Source organism: Trachypithecus francoisi, unplaced genomic scaffold, assembly GCF_009764315.1.
Source record: "Trachypithecus francoisi isolate TF-2019V2 unplaced genomic scaffold, Tfra_2.0 Lachesis_group6, whole genome shotgun sequence".
Taxonomy (NCBI): domain Eukaryota; kingdom Metazoa; phylum Chordata; class Mammalia; order Primates; family Cercopithecidae; genus Trachypithecus; species Trachypithecus francoisi.
In genome coordinates this window covers 73,962,203-73,979,803 of record NW_022681471.1, presented here as the reverse complement: position 1 = coordinate 73,979,803, position 17,601 = coordinate 73,962,203, and positions in this window count along the sequence as shown.

The following is a 17,601-nucleotide window of genomic DNA, read 5'->3' as shown; positions in this document are numbered from 1 at the left end:
CCCTGGGAAACAAACTCCAGTGTTGAACGGGACCTCAAAGCCAAAGGCATATGGAAATCCATGCATTTTAGATTAAGTGAGTAGGAGAAAACAATCTCAAAATTCACATCCTCTTTCTGGGACCAGTGGTTTCCATAGACATGTACACCTAACTAAGGAGTCAATTAAGTATTATAAGTAGAATCAACAAGTTGGCATGGCAACTGTGGCACATATGAGGCACCCACTCTGTCTCCTCTGCCATGAAGTGCTGGAGTATTGGGTCAAACCTGATTCCAGTGACCACCTAGATCACTGGTTCTCAGCTCTGGCTTCACATGAGAATCACCTGGGAGCTTTTAAAACATACGAATGTCCAGGCCCCATACCCAGGGACTCTGACTTAATTGGTATGGGGTGGTGCCTGAACATTCGTATGTTTTAAAAGCTCCCCAGATGATTCTCCTGTGTAGCCAAGGCTGCGAACCACTGGGCTACAGCCAGCAAGGCTGTTCCCAGCACCCCTCGGCCTCTCCCTCTTACCTGCTTTGAGAGAAGGCCCTGGAACCAAACACAAGCAGTCATCCTTCTCAGGCCAAAGCTATGTGATCTTTCGCCTTCAGAACACATTGCTCGGAATCCCTGACTCCTCCCTCAACCTACAGAGGACTGCTGGCTTTTAAGGAGGGTGAGGAGGTGAAGAGGAATCATCTCCCACCGTGAGGCTGAGTGAGGTCGTAATTAGAAATCATCCACCCCATCGGCTACTTCTCCACTTGCATCTCCTGGGCCTCTGGCCCTGGTGGACGCAGCAAACTCCTTCCTGAAACTCCACTGTTGGCTTTCATGAAGACTTATTCTCCTGATTCTCCTCTGATCTCTCTGCCAATGCCCTCTACCAACACACACACACACACACACACACACACACACACACACACTTCTCTGCTTCCTCCTCTTCTGTTCACCCACGCCACCTTGAGGTTCTGACTTTGGCACAAAATTTCTGTCTTAAGACACTCTCTGCTCCCTCAGTCACACTGCTGCCCTCTTAAAAGAGGCTTTTCTCTTTTTTTTGAAACGGAGTCTCGCTCTGTTGCCCAGGCTGGAGTGCAGTGGCACGATCTCGGCTCACTGCAACCTCCAAAAGGAGGCTTTGCAAATTTCTTCCCAGCCCCATCCTCTTTGCCAAACTCCAGTCTCACATCCCCAACGGGGAGACACCTGGAATTCTCTCTAGCACCTCAAATTTAACATGGCTAAACTAGATTCATCTTGTCTTCCATGTGCCCTCCACCAGCCATCTGGTCCAATTACTGCTCATGGTACCACTGTTCACTCAGCTCAGCAAGCTTCAGTCACCACAAATGCTCCCTGTCCCTGCTTTCCCCTTACACATCCTCCAGCCAGTGGGTCACTCTCCAGACTGTTGAGTCTCCTCTGGTCATGTCCTCTGCACCCCAGGATTTTCCTCCACCTCTATACTCCCCACTCCTGCTTCAGTTGAGACCATCTCATCCCTGCTGAAACCATCACAACTGCTGCCTCCACAGTGGCGCTCCTCCCCCTCGACATGCCTCCCCATTGCCTGTCGGTAAAGTCACAATTCTTCAGCATAGGAGACAAGATCCTGTGCAGTCAGTCTGCAACTGCCCTCTCTAACCCTCTCCCCATAGCTTCCGCAGGAAATCTTCCTCTCCTGGCAGGCTGCTACCATTTGACATGCCTTGAGCATCCAGGGTTCCACACTGTCCTCCAACAGTCTCGGTCTGCATGGAGGTCACAAAAATTATTGGCGTGCAGAGGCTGGGTAGGGAAGGGAAGTGAGGGATGTGAGCTGAGTTGGAGATGCAATCAGGAGTAGGGCAGAGTGTGGAGAATGGGAGTGGCATGCCTCATTTACAAGTGGTGACATTCTTCAATTCCCACCAATCATGCCCATGCAGGAATGAGGGCCCATCTTAGTTTCTTCGGACTGCTGTGACAGAATACCATAGACTGGGTGGCTTATACACAATGGAAATGTATTTCTCACAATTCTGGAGGTTGGGAAGTCCAAGATCAAGGTGCTGGCAGATTTGGTTTCTGGTGAGGGCCTGCTTCCCAGATAGCCATCTTCTCACTGTAACCTCAATAGCAAAAAGGACAAGGGTGTCTCCAGAGTCTCTTTTAGAAGGACACTAATCTCATTCATGAGGACTGCACTCCCATGACCCGATCAGCTCCCAAAGACCCTACTTTGTAATACCATCACCTAGGGGGCTACGAGTTCAATGTATGAATTTTGGGGGTAATACAAACATTCAGATTATAACAGGGCCCAATGTTGCCAGATCCTCTAACTTATCCAGAGAAGCCAGAAATCCAAAACCTGAAGGTAAAATCTCTAGATTTTTTTAAATGTCAAATCATTCAGATTTTTGTAAAATTTTGAGCTGGGTCACAAAAAACACATCTGCCACCAGGTGCTGCTCATTGACTCCAGTCTTGCGATATCCAGGCTCATTCCACACCCAGCTCTGCTTGGAGTAGCGCCCTGCCTACCCCTCCTGTCTCAAGCCTCCCCAGTCTTCAAGGCCCAGGTAAGGTACAACCTAGCTGGTGAAGCCCTCCCTGGCCACCCCAGTCCTCTCCAACTTCCTGTGACCTTTAGCCTTCAACTTCATGTACCTGGCACCCCAGCTAGGGTGCTTAGGGAGGCAGCAGAGCACCAAGGTTAGAGGTCAGAAGTGTGGAATTGTAATTAGGCTCCTTGGATTTGAATGTTGGCTTAGCGATTTATTAGCTGTGTGACCCTAGGCAAGTTTTTTACCTTCCCTGTGACCCATTTTCTTTCTCATGGAGTTGTTATAAGGATTAAATGGGATAATCTATGAAAAGCACTTGGGGCCGGGTGTGGGCTCACGCCTGTAATCCCAGCACCTTGGGAGGCCGAGATGGGTGGATCACCTGAGGTCAGGAATTCAAGGCCAGCCTGGCCAACATGGTGAAACCCTGTCTCTACTACAAATACAAAAATTAACCAGGCGTGGTGGCACACGCCTATAATCCCAGCTACTCAGGAGGCTGAGGCAGGAGAATCACTGGAACCCGGGAGACAGAGGTTGCAGTGAGCCAAGATCGCACCACTGCACTCCAGCTTGGGCGACAGAGTGAGACTCCATGTAAAAAAAAAAAAAAAGAAAGAAAAAGAAAAGAAAAGCATTTGGAACAGCGTGTGGTTTATAATAAACACTCGATAAATGGTACCTGTTATTATCATTGCTGCTGCAGGTTGTTTGCTCACCATTTACATGTTCAGATTTTGCCTATTTGCCTATATGCCCAGAGAGAGCAGGAATCATGTTTTATAGCATCTGCATCCTCTATCCCTGAACCCCTCAATACCTTGTCCAGACACTCAGGAGCACAATTAAAACATCAGAAAATGTTGGTTGCAACAGATTGAATTCAATTGACAAACATGTATTGCATACTGATGCTGTGCCAGGCACGGTGCTAGACACCAACAAAAAAGCACTGCAGTAGCAACACTGGCATTGGAATCAGGCACCCCAGCCTGCTGCTTCCTAACTGTGTGAGTGCCAGCCGACTGCTTCCTACCAGTGGACTTCATGTCAGCATCTGTAGGGTGGCAAGTCCTCCCTATACCTAGGGTTGCTGGGGGCACTCTGGAGAGGTATGGGTATCCTTGTCTCAACTTAGGTAGCTTTTCTAAGATTCAAAGGAAAGTACTCAAGTGTCTGTTCATGGGCGGGAAGCTGGCAGATAGGCCACTTCTCCCAGTATCTTCTGGCTCTGAGCCTGTAGCCCTGAGAGATTCTGCTATAGATTGCCTCACTGCCCCGCAGGTACTGTCTCCAGGCTCCCTCTCAGGGAACACACTCCCACCAAGGTGTGCGTGTGTGTGTGTGTGTTGTGTGTGTGTGTGTGTGTGTATGTGTGTGTGTGGCCAACTTGACCACAGGCTGGATAAGACAGAGTAGCTTACAACATAGAATCACCATCAACTTTAAAGCAAGTTTTAGACACCGTTCTTTAAAAAGTTTCCTGAGTGTTTCTCACCATCTAGGTAAGCTCTAGCCTGCTTGGCCCGCTCTCTGCTCCTCACTGTTTGCTACCGTATGGCAACTCAAATATACATATGTCTACATCTTCCCTCCCACTTCATTATACTGAGTAATTCGACCTTCTCCAGCCCCTGTCCCCACGCAGCTCCCAGACTGCCTTTCTACCTTTCCAAATTCACTATCATGCTCTACTTAACACTGGACCACTTCCTTTCTCTCTCACACTTTCTCTTTGCCCTAGAGGGGAAGGCAGCGGTGTAGAGATGTATCCCCTATCCCCACCCCATGTGAATTTTGTCTCAACCCCTTGGATGCTAGAAGTAACTTTAGTTGTTTGGGTGAAAACTGTTTTTTTTTTTCTCCTCCATCATATATTCACATGTGTATGCAGCCATGAAGCATCTAGTGCATCTCGTGCAGCACCTGGCCTGTGAGAGGCGACCCTTGTGATTAACCCTCCCCGCATCTTACGCTTCAGGTTCTGAGGCTACAGACTGGAAAAAGACTGATCTCTGTCCCACACCTCACCCCACCCAAGAGCTCACAGTCCAAAGAGGGAGAGGAAGAGCCAGACACCCAAACCTGTGCTGTCAACAGGAGTAGAGAAAGGAGGTGGGAAAGCCATCTAACCTGGGGCTAGTAGGAAATCGCCCAATAGAAAGTGACATTTCAGCTGTGTCTTTAAGGATGAATGAGGGCAATGGGAGTGGCATGCAAAGGACAGAGGTGAGAAGCATCAGATAGTCCACCTTGGCAGAGGAGAGAGTGGATACAGGTGTGGGGTCAGGGGAGGAGCTAGATTGTGGCCCACTGTGACTGGCCTTGAAAGCCAGGCTAAAGAATTGGGACTTAATCCTGTCGGCAATACTGAGCCATCAGCGGTTTTGTAAGTAGGGGAGTAACATGATCAGAGCTGTGTTTAAGGAAGATTAATTAAAAATAATGTATGGTGTGTTTAATTCATGGCTAGCCCTGGGCTTTGGAGAAGACAGGAGATGAAGAAAACAAGGCCCCAATGAGCAGACAATTCACAAAATAATGGCAATAAACATATGAAAAGATGTTCAACCCCACTAGAACGCAAAGAAATGCAAATTAAAGCAACAATGAGATACCGTATTTGGCCTATCAAATTAGCAGGTATTAAAAATGATAACACTTGATGCTATGGAGGGTTTTGTGAGGCGGTCCCTTGCTCACTGCAGGGAGGGGTGCGGGGGAGGGGGTCGGGCGGCAAATCACTTCGGCCGTTGGAACGGCCATTTGACAAGAAATAAGAGCAGCTTTTTAAAAGTGCACATCGTGTGACCGAGAAATTCCACTTGTAGGTATTTGTCCTAAAGAAATTGTGAATGTGAGTAAAAATTTATGCCCCAAATGTCCCCCAGCCCTGGGTGTTATTTATAAAAGCAAATGACTGGATCGAATGGGGTAAGTGTTAAAACTGTGTGACCGCGACCTCGGAGACTGGACCTTAACATTTCTCAATCCTCAAAGGCTAGAGGCAGGAGACAAAACCGCTATTTCTTTTTAAGCTGTCGGTGATGTGTTGCCCGGGTCTCTAAGGGGAGCAGCTAAAATTTGTCCTGGAGGCAGACGGTGCCTTTGTTCCGCTAGGGACCCGCAGGCGAGGCCTCTTGGTCATGCAGATGTACCTCAAGTACCTATTCATTGTCTTGGGGAGGCCCTGACTCCATATGCAGATGCAGTAAGCAGCGATGTTAAGCATTACTGTTTAATAATGTAAAAGGCCTTCTTCATTGTGGGCTGGGCGGCATCTCTGCAGAATCTCTTGTGATGTTAAATGATTTTCAGCTTCCTCTGGCCAGGCTTTGCGACAGCATGGGGGCAGGTGGGGCGGGGGGTGGGGGGTCGATGACAACCCTGGCATGGGAATAGAAAGGATGGAAGAAAAGAGGCTTGGGTTTGAGGAGAACAGGGTCCAAGCAACGAGGCGGCAGCCTGGATTAAAGACCATGACCGCCAGCAGTGAGCCCTGGGAAAGGGCAGAGACTCAGAGCAAATGAGCCCGCTATCAATTGTAATTCCCCATGCCAGTATTACCCCAAGAGAAGTTCTGTACAGGAGAGGATTTTAGGTGGGCCATGGAGGAAAAAGAAATTGAATACTTGCGGCTGGGTGCGGTGGCTCACGCCTGAAATCCCAGCACTTTGGGAGACTGAGGTGGGTGGATCATGAGGTCAAGAGATCGAGACCATCCTGGCCAACATGGTGAAACCCCGTCTCTACTGAAAATGCAAAAATTAGCTGGCTGTGGTGGCGGGCGCCTGGATTCCCAGCTACTCAGGAGGCTGAGGAAGGAGAATTGCTTGAACCCAGGAGGCGGAGGCTGCAGTGAGCTGAGATCATGCCACTGCACTCCAGCCTAGCAACAGAGTGAGACTCCGTCTCAAAAAAAAAAAAAAAAAAAGAATACTTGCTTAGGCTGAAACTCAAGCAAAAGGTGAGGGGGGAGTATTGCTAGAAAGACCAATATCAGTGTGCATGCTAGGACAGGTGGAACATGAATATGGCAAGTGGCAAAGGTGGTTCGCAATGAACGGCTATGGGAAACACCACTCTGTGTTACCGACAAGCCATCAGAAGGTCAGTAAGTTATGACTACCAACTCAGCTGTATGTTGGGAAATTAAGACAGAGGCTGTAGTCTACACAGAGACTGCAGGTCTCAGAAATAGCTGCAGCAACACAGAGAGAAAGGGGCGATGAGAGCACCAGAAGGGAAGAGGGAAAATCCCAGAGCACTGGGGGCTGCAGGTGACAAAGGACAAGCAAAACAACAGAATCCCCGGAGTGGGAGCATTGTAAACTCTGGGAGGGCTCTAGCCTTCCTCCGGACACCCAGGTGGGCTCTCAGACTTGGGTCGTTTGGATGTTGAGTGCTCATGGGAGGCTGGAGAACTTGGAGATGTTCAGGTCCTAAGTGCATGGCACATCCAGCCAGATGGCTAGGCAGCCATTCACAATTTTGATTTCAAGCATTCCTAATTATGTAGAGGGATGCCAGTGAGATATTGTGAAGTGAAAAAGAACACAAGGTCAAGCACAATGGCTTACACCTGTAATCCCAGAACTTTGGGAAACTGAGGCAAGAGGCTCACTTAGGGCCAGGAGTTTGAGAGCAGCTTGGCCAACATACTGAGGCCCTGTCTCTAAAAAAAAAAAATTTTTTTAACTAGCCCAGCACGGTGTCTTGAGCCTGTAGTACTAGCTACTCAAGGGGCTGAGGCAGGAGGATTGTTTGAGCCCAGGAATTTGAGGCTTCAGAGAGCCTTGTTGTGCCACTGTACTCCCCAGCCTGGGTGATAGAGCAAGACCCTGTCTCAAATAAATAATTTTTTTTAAAAAAAGAAAAGAACGGCCGGGTGCGGTGGCTCAAGCCTGTAAACTCAGCACTTTGGGAGGCCGAGACGGGCGGATCACGAGGTCAGGAGATCAAGACCATCCTGGCTAACAGGGTGAAACCCCGTCTCTACTAAAAAATACAAAAAAAGCTAGCTGGGCGAGGTGGTGGGCGCCTGTAATCCCAGCTACTCGGGAGGCTGAGGCAGGAGAATGGCGTAAACCCGGGAGGCGGAGCTTGCAGTGAGCTGAGATCTGGCCACTTCACTCCAGCCTGGGCAACAGAGCGAGACTCCGTCTCAAAAAAAAAAAAAAAAAAGGAAACACAAAACATAGTAAGTTATGATTTCAATTATCATTATTATTTTTTAAGACTAGAGGGAGGCTGGGCACGGTGGCTCACGCCTGTAATCCCAACACTTTGGGAGGCTGAGGTGGGCAGATCACGAGGTCAGGAGTTCGAGATCAGCCTGGCCAACATAGTGAAACCACGTCTCTACTAAAAATACAAAAATTAGCTGGGCGTGGTGGTGGGTGCCTGCAATCCCAGCTACTTGGGAGGCTGAGGCAGAAGAATCACTGGAACCCAGGAGATGGAGGTTGTGGTGAGCCAAGGTTGTACCACTGCACTCCAGACTGGGCAACAGAGTGAGATTCTGTCACAAAAAAAAAAGACTAGAAGGGAATTCACCAAAACATTCTTGGTGAATGTCACCCAGGTGGAAGCCATAGGAGGAGCCATTGTCAGCCAAGGAGTCCAAGAGACCACCATATTTGAATCAGGAGTTATTATGGGCTGAATGTTTGTAACTCCTCAAATTCATGTGTTTCAATCTAATCCCAAGGTGATGGTATTAGGAGGTAGGAAACTTTGGGAGGTGATTAGATCATGCAGGTGCAGCCCTCATGAATGGGATTAGTACCCCTATAAAACAGACCCCCAAAAGTTCTCAAGCCCTCTTTCCACCACGTCAGGATACAACATGAAGTCAAAGTCAGCAGTCTGCCTCCCTGAAGAGGGGCCTCACTAAAACCTGAACACACTGTCACCCTGATCTCAGACTTCCAGCCTCCAGAACTGTGAGAAATAAATTTCTCTTGTTTCTAAGCCACCCAATCTATGGTACTTTGTTATAGCAGCCCAAACTGACAAAGACAGCCATCAGAAAAGTAGACGTTTGCAAGGCACCTTCATTCACTGCCACTCCACAAACAGGAAGTTGTATGGCAAAGGCCCAGGATGTGAGGAGTCTAATGTGCTGGTCACAGGTGTCATTTGTGATCAGATCCATATGACTTATCAGAGCCCTCCGGCCACTGAGCAGAGGATGCATTACACCGAGTTAGAAGATCAGAGAGAGCAGCTGGAAGTTGATTACAGTCTTCTAAGAGAGAGGTGACAAGGATCTGTACTCCTTCTGAGGCAGCGGGGAAAGAAAGAGGCAGAGGATTCAAGACATACTGAGGTGGTGGAATCTAAGAAATTTGGTAACAAATTGGATGTAGATGAAAAAGGGGATCTTCCAGGTATCTGGGAGGACTTGCACCCATGGATGGAACAGGTGGACTAGAGAATGAGGAGGCCTAGCTCTAGGAACAGCTGTCATAGGGCCAGCACTGTCACCTCTCCATGCCCCTGCTTTCCTGTGTCATTTGTTCTCCTAGGGGGCCGATCTCAGGTGTGAGGCCATGAGGGATGGGGGGCAGCAAGGAAGGGCAAGGGAGCACCAGATGACTACTGACAGCAGGCCGCAGCTGAAAAGGCCCTTGGGGACCTTCCAGTCCAACTTCTTCATGGGACAAGTAAGGGAAGAGAGGCCCTCATTCTTACAAGTTTGGTAGCAGCAAGGAAGTATAGCTTTTCCCAACACCACAGATTAGGACAGTCTCAGGGAAGAACACTGATAGGCTGGCTTAGGCCACATGCTCACCCTTGTGGCCAAGCAGGCTGGATTTTTTACCCTGTAGGGGCTAAGGGAAAACTTCCCCTTCACCCTCTGAAGGTTTGCTGAAATATCAACTCACAAAAGGCAGGCTAACTGGCAGGGGAAAGGCATGCAATTTATTCGTGTGTACATGTGTACACGGGGAGCATCACAGATGATTACCCAAGCCCACAATGGAGTGCAGAAGCTTATATACTATCTTGAGGTTACAGAAAGAATGGGAGCTCCCTTGAGGCATAGCTAAAAACAGGTCATGGTGGTAAATCAGGTTATGGTGGCGGGACAGGTTATGGGAGGGGGAGAAGAGGAGGCCTGAGGAGCAAAGGTGGTCTTCTTAGGTAGATGAACCCTCACAGGAAGCAGCCCTCAGAGAGAATAGACGGTGGATGTTTCTTTCAGATCTTTAAGGTGTGAGACTCTCGGTTCATCTTTCCCAGATCCTGACAAGGGAAGGCCTGGCTGCAACAATGCAGATTCTGCACAGATGCAAATTGCCCCCACAAAAGACAGCTTTGCAGCGACACTTCTGTTTGCTGAGCTCCTGCCAACCTTCTCAAAATATGTCAAATATATTTGGGGGTAAAATATTTTCATCTCCTTTAACCCAAAGAAAAAGGAAAATGACACAAGTCTGTGTGCATTTCTGGATTCAAATCTCTGTGTTGCTGTGTATATGAGAAAATGCACCAAATTGTGTATTTGAGAAAATGTATATGAGAAAATGCACAAAATGTGTATATGGGTGAAATGAACCAAAAATAATTTAAGAAATAATCTGGTAGGGATTCCAAAACTAATACATAAGAGAATGTTTTAAAAACCAAAAAAAAAAAAAAAAAAGAAAAGGAAAATGAATCCAAAAGGATCAAGACAATCATTATCACAGATTCTCTGGACTCTTAAAAATTAGAGCGAAGGTTAACTCTAAATGTGGGCTTTAACCAATGCAACTTCACTGGTGTGTGTTCACAGAGAAAAAGGTCATCCCATCCGAAAATGAAGTTAAAATATCATGAAGTCCTTTCTCCTGCATCCAAACTGCCAGTCTATCACCTCTTCCACAACTCAGGAAATGATTAAGAGTGTGGGCTTTTTGAATTTGAATCTTAGTTCTGCCACTTACTAGCTTTGTGACCTGAATGAGTCATTTTACCTTTGGACTTCAGTTTCCCTAGAAAACTTCATAGGCTTGTTGTTTAGATTGAATGAGTTAATATTTGAAAGGTGCTTAGAACAGGGTCTAACATATAGTAAGTGCTATGCAAATGCTGTCAAAGGTATGATTATGTCATTCCTCACTTAAAACCCCATGCTACTTCCTCTTCGTCCCAAGCTAACCTCCTCCATGAAGTCTTCCATGCCTGTCCCTCCCTCAACTCCCAAGAGGCTGTGCTGTACTGTAGCTTACCTTCCTCTACACAGAAGTCTCCCCGAGGGAGGTCAGGGACTCTGTCAGAGCTCTTGCTTGGCTCCCAGCATTACAGCACAGCGCCTGCACAAAAGCAGGGCCTTGGGAAATGGTGAATGCATAGATGTCTTAAGTTTGAAGAGCTCCTTGCACTTTACAAAGCGCTTTCCACTTCTGTTGTCTCACTTAAACCACACTCTAGACTTGTAGAATGAGTAATATTGCCTTCATTTTATAGATGGGAAAGCTAAGGTTTTGAAAAGTCAGGGGGCGCAGCTAGCATATGGCAGGGCTGGGGTGCAAGCTCGGGACTTCTGCTGTCAAAGCAAGTGGGAAGATAGCCCTGGGTGAAGGGTTAGTGGAACCCAATTCCTATTCTGGTTTTTGCAGCTGGACTTGCTGTATGATTTCAGATACATTCCTTTCCCTCTCCAGGCCTCTGTTGCCTTACTTGTCCCATGAAGAGGTTGGATTGGAAGGTCCCCAAGGGCCCTTTCAACTGCGGCCTGCTGTCAGTAGTCATCTGGTGCTCCCTTGCCCTCCCTTGCTGCCCCCCATCCCTCACTGCCTCACACCTGGGATCAGCCCCTTAGGAGAACAAATTACACGGGGGAGCAGGGGCATGGAGAGGTGGCAGTGCTGGCTGGGCCCCAGTGGAGGCTAAACTGTTAGAGGACTCATTAGATGGTAATGAACTGCAATTGAGCATATTGATTACCTCTCAAATAATTTCCTCCTAATTCAGTTCTCCAGGGTCAACAGGCCCCTGGCTTCTCTGGGCTTTCCGCCCACCCTCTAACTAAACAGTCAAGGGCTTCATCTGAGGGCTGCCAAGCCCAAGGGGAGCAGGGTAGGAGGAGGGAAAATGCTAAGGTATAAGCCCCCATATCTGTCTTACTGCCCCTTCAGCTTGCACTTGTATAGTCAGGGCCAGCCTCACAGATATGCCACCAGTGCAATCCACAGGGTCCCACACTTGCTTTAAAGCTCTGCTGTTCTCACTTTGAAATTCTTTTTTTTTTTTTTTTTTTTTGAGACAGGGTCTCACTCTGTCGCCAAAGCTGGAGCAGCGTGATTTCGTCTCACTGCAGCCTTGATCTCCCGGGCTCAGGTGATCCTCACACCTCAGCTACCTGAGCAGCCAGGACTACAGGCATGTGCCACCACGCCCAGGTAACTTATATTTTTTGTAGAGATGGAGTTTTGCTATGTTGCTCAGGCTGGTCTCAAATTCCTGGGCTCAAGCAATCCACCTGCCTCAGCTCCCAAAGTACTGGGATTACAGGCGTAGCACTGCACCTGGCTGAAATTCTTAGCAATTTTTTTTTTTTTTTTTGAGATGGGGTCTCACTTTGTCGCCCAGACGAGTGCAGTGGCGTGATCTTGGCTCACTGCAACCTCCACCTCCCAGGTTCAAGCAATTCTCCCGCCTCAGCCTCCTGAGCAGCTGGGACTACAGGCACACCACCACGCCCGGCTAATTTTTTGTATTTTTAGTAGAGATGGGGTTTCACCGTGTTGGCCAGGACGGTCTCGATTTTCTGACCTCGTGATCCACCTGCCTTGGCCTCCAAAGCGCTGGGATTAAAGACGTGAGTCACTGTGCCCAACTCTAATTTTTTTTTTTTTTTTTAAATCAAGAGCCTTGCATTTCATTTTGCACTGGGCCCTGCAAAGTATGTAGCAGATAGGTAGTCACAGGCTAGACTGTGGTCTATGTGAGTGGCACCCACTAGAGTGTTCAAAATGGTAGCTCTGGCTGGGAGGGCCTCTCGAGCCCATAGAGTTTAGTCCCCTAGATTGATACTCAAGATGGGAATACACTTGCCCAAGGTCACACAGTCCAGCCAGTCAGTGGCAGTGTGAAGAGTAGAACCTAGACTGCCTTTCCTTTTCTCCAGATATTAGAACCCTCCAAGCTTCTCTAGAAAAAGCCCTTGGTCTAGATCACTCCTGTCACCCTTTTTAAACATTTTTTATTTCCATAGGTTTTTTGGGAACAGGTGGTATTTGGTTACATGAGTAAATTCTTTAGTGGTGATTTGTGAGATTTGGTGCATCTATCTCCTAAGCAGTATACACTGAACCCAATTTGTAGTCCTTCATCCCTTACCTCCTCCCCACCCTTTTCCATGAGTCCCCAAAGTTCATTATTGCCATTCTTATGCCTTTGCATCCGCATAACTTAGCTCCCACTTGTGAGTGAGAACATACGATATTGGTTTTCTATTCCTGAGTTACTTCACTTAGGATAATAGTCTCCAATCCCATCTAGGTTGCTATGAATGCGATTAATTCATTCCTTTTATGGCTGAGTAGTATTCCATCCATATATATATATATATATATAATATATATCACAGTTTCTTTATGCGTTGCTTGCTTGATGGGCATTTGGGTTGGTCCACATTTTTGCAATGGCAAATGTGTCACTTTTTTTTTTTTTTTTTTTTTTTTTGAGACGGAGTCTCTCTCTGTTGCCCAGGCTGGAGTGCAGTGGCCAGATCTCAGCTCACTGCAAGCTCCGCCTCCGGGTTTACGCCATTCTCCTGCCTCAGCCTCCCGAGTAGCTGGACTACAGGCTCCAGCCATCTCGCCCGGCTAGTTTTTTGTATTTTTAGTAGAGACGGGGTTTCACCATGTCAGCCAGGACGGTCTTGATCTCCTGACCTCGTGATCCGCCCGTCTCGGCCTCCCAAAGTGCTGGGTTTACAGGCTTGAGCCACCGTGCCCGGCTTCTTTTTTTTTTTTTTTTTTGAGACAGAGTCTCACTCTGTCACCCAGGCTGGAGTGCAGTGATGTGTAATCTTGGCTCACTGCAACCTCCACCTCCGGGTTCAAGCAATTCCCTGCCTCAGCCTCCCGAGTAGCTGGGATTACAGGCGACTGCCATCAGCCTGGCTAATTTTTCTGTTTTTAGTAGAGACGGAGTTTCACCATCTTAGCCAGGCTGGTCTTGAATTCCTGACCTCGTGATCCACCCACCTTGGCCTCCCAAAGTGCTGGGATTACAGGTGTGAGCCACCGTGCCCCCACCCGTCACTTTTTGACAATTGATCTTCTAAGTGCTCAGAGCTGGAGATCATCGAGGAGCTTCAGCCCCCACCACAACTCTCATTGGATGCAACGGGCTCTGGTTTTCCTCCCAAGTCATTGCTCCCCTCTAGTGTCAGAGCTCATTGCCTCACATGGCAGACCATTCCATTGTGAGACACCTGTGACACCTGTGACTTTTAGGGAAGCTCTTTAAGAAAATTGTGGGAGTTTCCCTCCTTATAATAGTCACCCTTTGGCCCTAGTTATTTTCTTGAGGAGCACCTAGAATTAAGTTGGCACCTTCTCCTCTCAAGACTCTCAGGTTGTAGGCCAGCAGAACAGCTTTTTTGTAGGTGGGAAAATGGTGGAGTTGATCTGTCCACCTTTAGTCCTATTAGCCCAAGGAATCAGGGTCTCCAATAAGGAGGCAGAGGAAGGGCATGACAAATGAGCACACTTGGCTTGCTGTGCTCCCAGGTGGGAGAGCATCCAAGGGTGTGGGCAGCCTCTGGCTGGGAGGTCAGTACCCTTAGAACATGAGAGCAAGGTAAGCTCTGGGGGGTGCAAGGCTTCCCTGTTCTTTTGATTCTCTGCTAAATCTGCCAGGGCTTGTTACAGAGTTGAGTCCACAGGAGGAATGCTGATGGTGCATGTGAATGCCCTGTAGACCTCAGAATGGTTCTTAAAGAGAGGATGTATTTCAGTTCCCTCTCTCTCCTGACTGAGGAAGAGCCTATGGGTTAGAGTCACAAAAGGAGGTCTGTGGGTTAGACACCTGGAAGGACTGCCTGACTCCGAAGCCTGGGATGCATCTGAATGAGTGCCCATAGAATGCTCTCTGGCCCTGAGATGTTCAACCTCGGCTGCACATTTGAATCAGAGGGGAGCTGTTTCAAAGTACCTGTACTCAGGCCCCATTCCCAGAGACTTGCATTTTTCAGGCAGGAATATGGCCCAGGTATCAGCATTTTCAAATGGATCCCCAAGGGATTCTAATGTGCAGCTGAGGATAAAACCTAGTCATCTACAGCAGGGCTTCTCCAACTTTAACATAAAGGGAGATCACCTGGGGATTTTGTTTGACTGAGGATTTCGATTCAGTAGGTATGGGCCTGAGATTCTGCATTCCTAACAAGCCACCAGGAAATGTCCATGTGGCCAGCCCTGGACAGCACTCTGAGACATCTTTAAGCCAAGGATGCCTTGAGCCCTCTTAAGTCTGGGACTGGACAGGTGGAGTAGGCCCTGAAAGCTCAAAGACGGACTTGATGCCCTTCAAGGACACTGCAAACCTTAGTGGTATGGACAGCCCAGGCCCGGCTCCTCTAGAAAAGTCTCAGGTTTGGTCCTGAGGCAGCAGTACTGGCCGAGTAAGAGGGTTCCCATGGTCAGCGCAGGAAACTCTATGACCAGTTTTTGGAGCTCAGAATTTGCAGCTACAGGGTGAATCTCACAGCTCTAGCATCCTCATTCACCAAGCTCAAGAGCCTGGGCATGTGTTGGTCCACACTTCCTGCCAAGGTCAACAGCACTGGAATCCCCAACTCTCCACTGCCCTTAAGGGTGATGCACCCTCAGCCTCCCTCAAACCCCCAACCCAGCCACTAAGTTGAGCCTCAAATGGTGATAGATGGCAGAGGCCCAGATGTCCCCTGCTTTGCTCCCTTGGCTGTCACTGTTCCCAGGGGCCCAATTAAGCCAGCGCTTTGTCCCTGGGCAGTGGAGGCAGGCATCCCTGGCACTCTTTCCGCTCCACACTCCATCTCTTCATCAGCTGTCACCAGACAGCCCACATAATGTTGGGATTTCATGCTCAATATTCTTGATGAAAGTGGAACATCAAAACCTCAGCGGGGTGGACACATGGAGACTAAGTGAGCCTCTTGCCAAAGGAGCTATCTTCTCAGCACAAGAAATCAACAAAGCTCCTTTTCCAAAGCTGTCTTGTATTATTATTGTCATTATTATTGTTGTTGTTATTTGCTTCCCTTGCATTGAAGTAGGAATAATAAGTTATGCCTTGCTTTTACACACACACACACACACACATATCTATATATCTATTCTCTCTCATATGCTTGCTGATAGCAATCTCTGCCTCCTGTTATAATACATATTGATTGGCACTGTTAGGAAATGCCAGGGCTTTAATCTCCTGGCTGCCTGCTCCCTGGCTCAGCGACATGGGTGTTAGGGAGGAAGACTGTATTATCTGCTCACACACCTGTTTTGCCACTCGCCTCTCTCCTGCAGCAAAACTTGGGCTATTATGCCATGGGGAATTGGCTTTCCTGTGATGTTGCTTTGTCTCTTCCCTGTTCTCTTGTTCTTGTGGCTCCAGGGAAAAGCACTTTTCTGGCCTGCCAGCCTTGGGCTGTCACTACCCACATAGCCCCCTAGGGCCCAGGCATAGAGAAGGAGTGCACATAGTCAGTTATTTATTCGTTCTTCACTCATTTAGTTGTTCTGTCATTGAGCATTTATCAAGCACTGACTTTGGGATGGGCTCAAGGCTGAATCCCATGGAAACAGTGCTCCATGAAACATAGTCCCTGCCCTCCCAGAGCTCCCAGATGGTAGGAAAATGATCCTGTTACATACAATGTGGTCAGCATGAGAGCAGAAGGCAGACTAGCCATGTGAGTGGCACTATAGAGGAAAGGGACATGTTGGCTTCCTGGAGGAGGTGACCGTGAGCCTAAGTCAAATACCAGTAGGATGGGAAATGTCAGCATATCCCAGCTGAGGGTTCCTTCAAGACCAAGCAATTTGAGGTTCTCAGGAAATGGGTGGCCCTGAGGGGGAGAGATGTGCTGAGAGCACTATTCATTTCTAGTTTGAAACCCCACCCTGCCACTGACCCACTGTGTGACCTGGCACAGGTCACAGCCCCTCTCTGGCCTCAATCTGTCCTAAAATGAAACATGAACTTCACCTCTCTCAGAATGGGAGGTGCCCACATCCCTCCACCAGGGCAGTTCCTCTTAGAGGCAGGAACCACCACAGTGTGAGGTCGTTCCTGGGTGGAGTGTGCCTGTGACAATAACTCTGTCTTGACGCAGAGGTGAGCAGATCCTCATGCTCAGAGAACCATGACACTGACAGGAAGAAAGAAGTGGGAAGACAAGCAATGCTGGCTTCCAAAGAGCCTGCCATGGGAGCCAGCATAGGGCCCTTGTCAGAAGTGGAAGAAGAGAAGAATGAACATTTATTGCACCAGGCAAAATGGGAGGCACTTTAACATATATGATGACATTAAATCCCTAACACAGCCTGTGAAGTAGGGATGATCATACCCACCTCACCAATAATGAACTTGAGGGGGTGGCAAGGTTTACAGAGATACTCTGCTGTGCAGTGGCTAAGAGCTTGGGCTCTGGCTCAGACCACCAGATTTGAAACCTGACTCTACCTCTTTGTAGCTAGGGGACCTTGAACAAGTCACTTAACTCCCAGTTTTCTCAGCTCTAAATTGGAGATGATAATCATACCAATTAAATAGATTAAATGAGATAATATATAGAAACAACTTGGCTGGCGTATAGCAAGTGCTCAAAGGTCATTGCTACTAGTGGCTGAGGTTATGGAATCACTGTATTGCAGGGCTACAATTTGAACTTGAGGCTGGCTCTGAAGCCAACACTCTTTGCAATGCTCTGTACCCTCTAGCTTGCCACTGCTCGCCAGCACTGCCACTCAAGCCTTTCTTTTGAGCTAGGCTGAACAGAGCAGTACTTGGGGCACTCCCTCCTGCTTGGTGGACTTACTGAAGCTAGGTGCTAGATTTCAGAGCAGAGCAC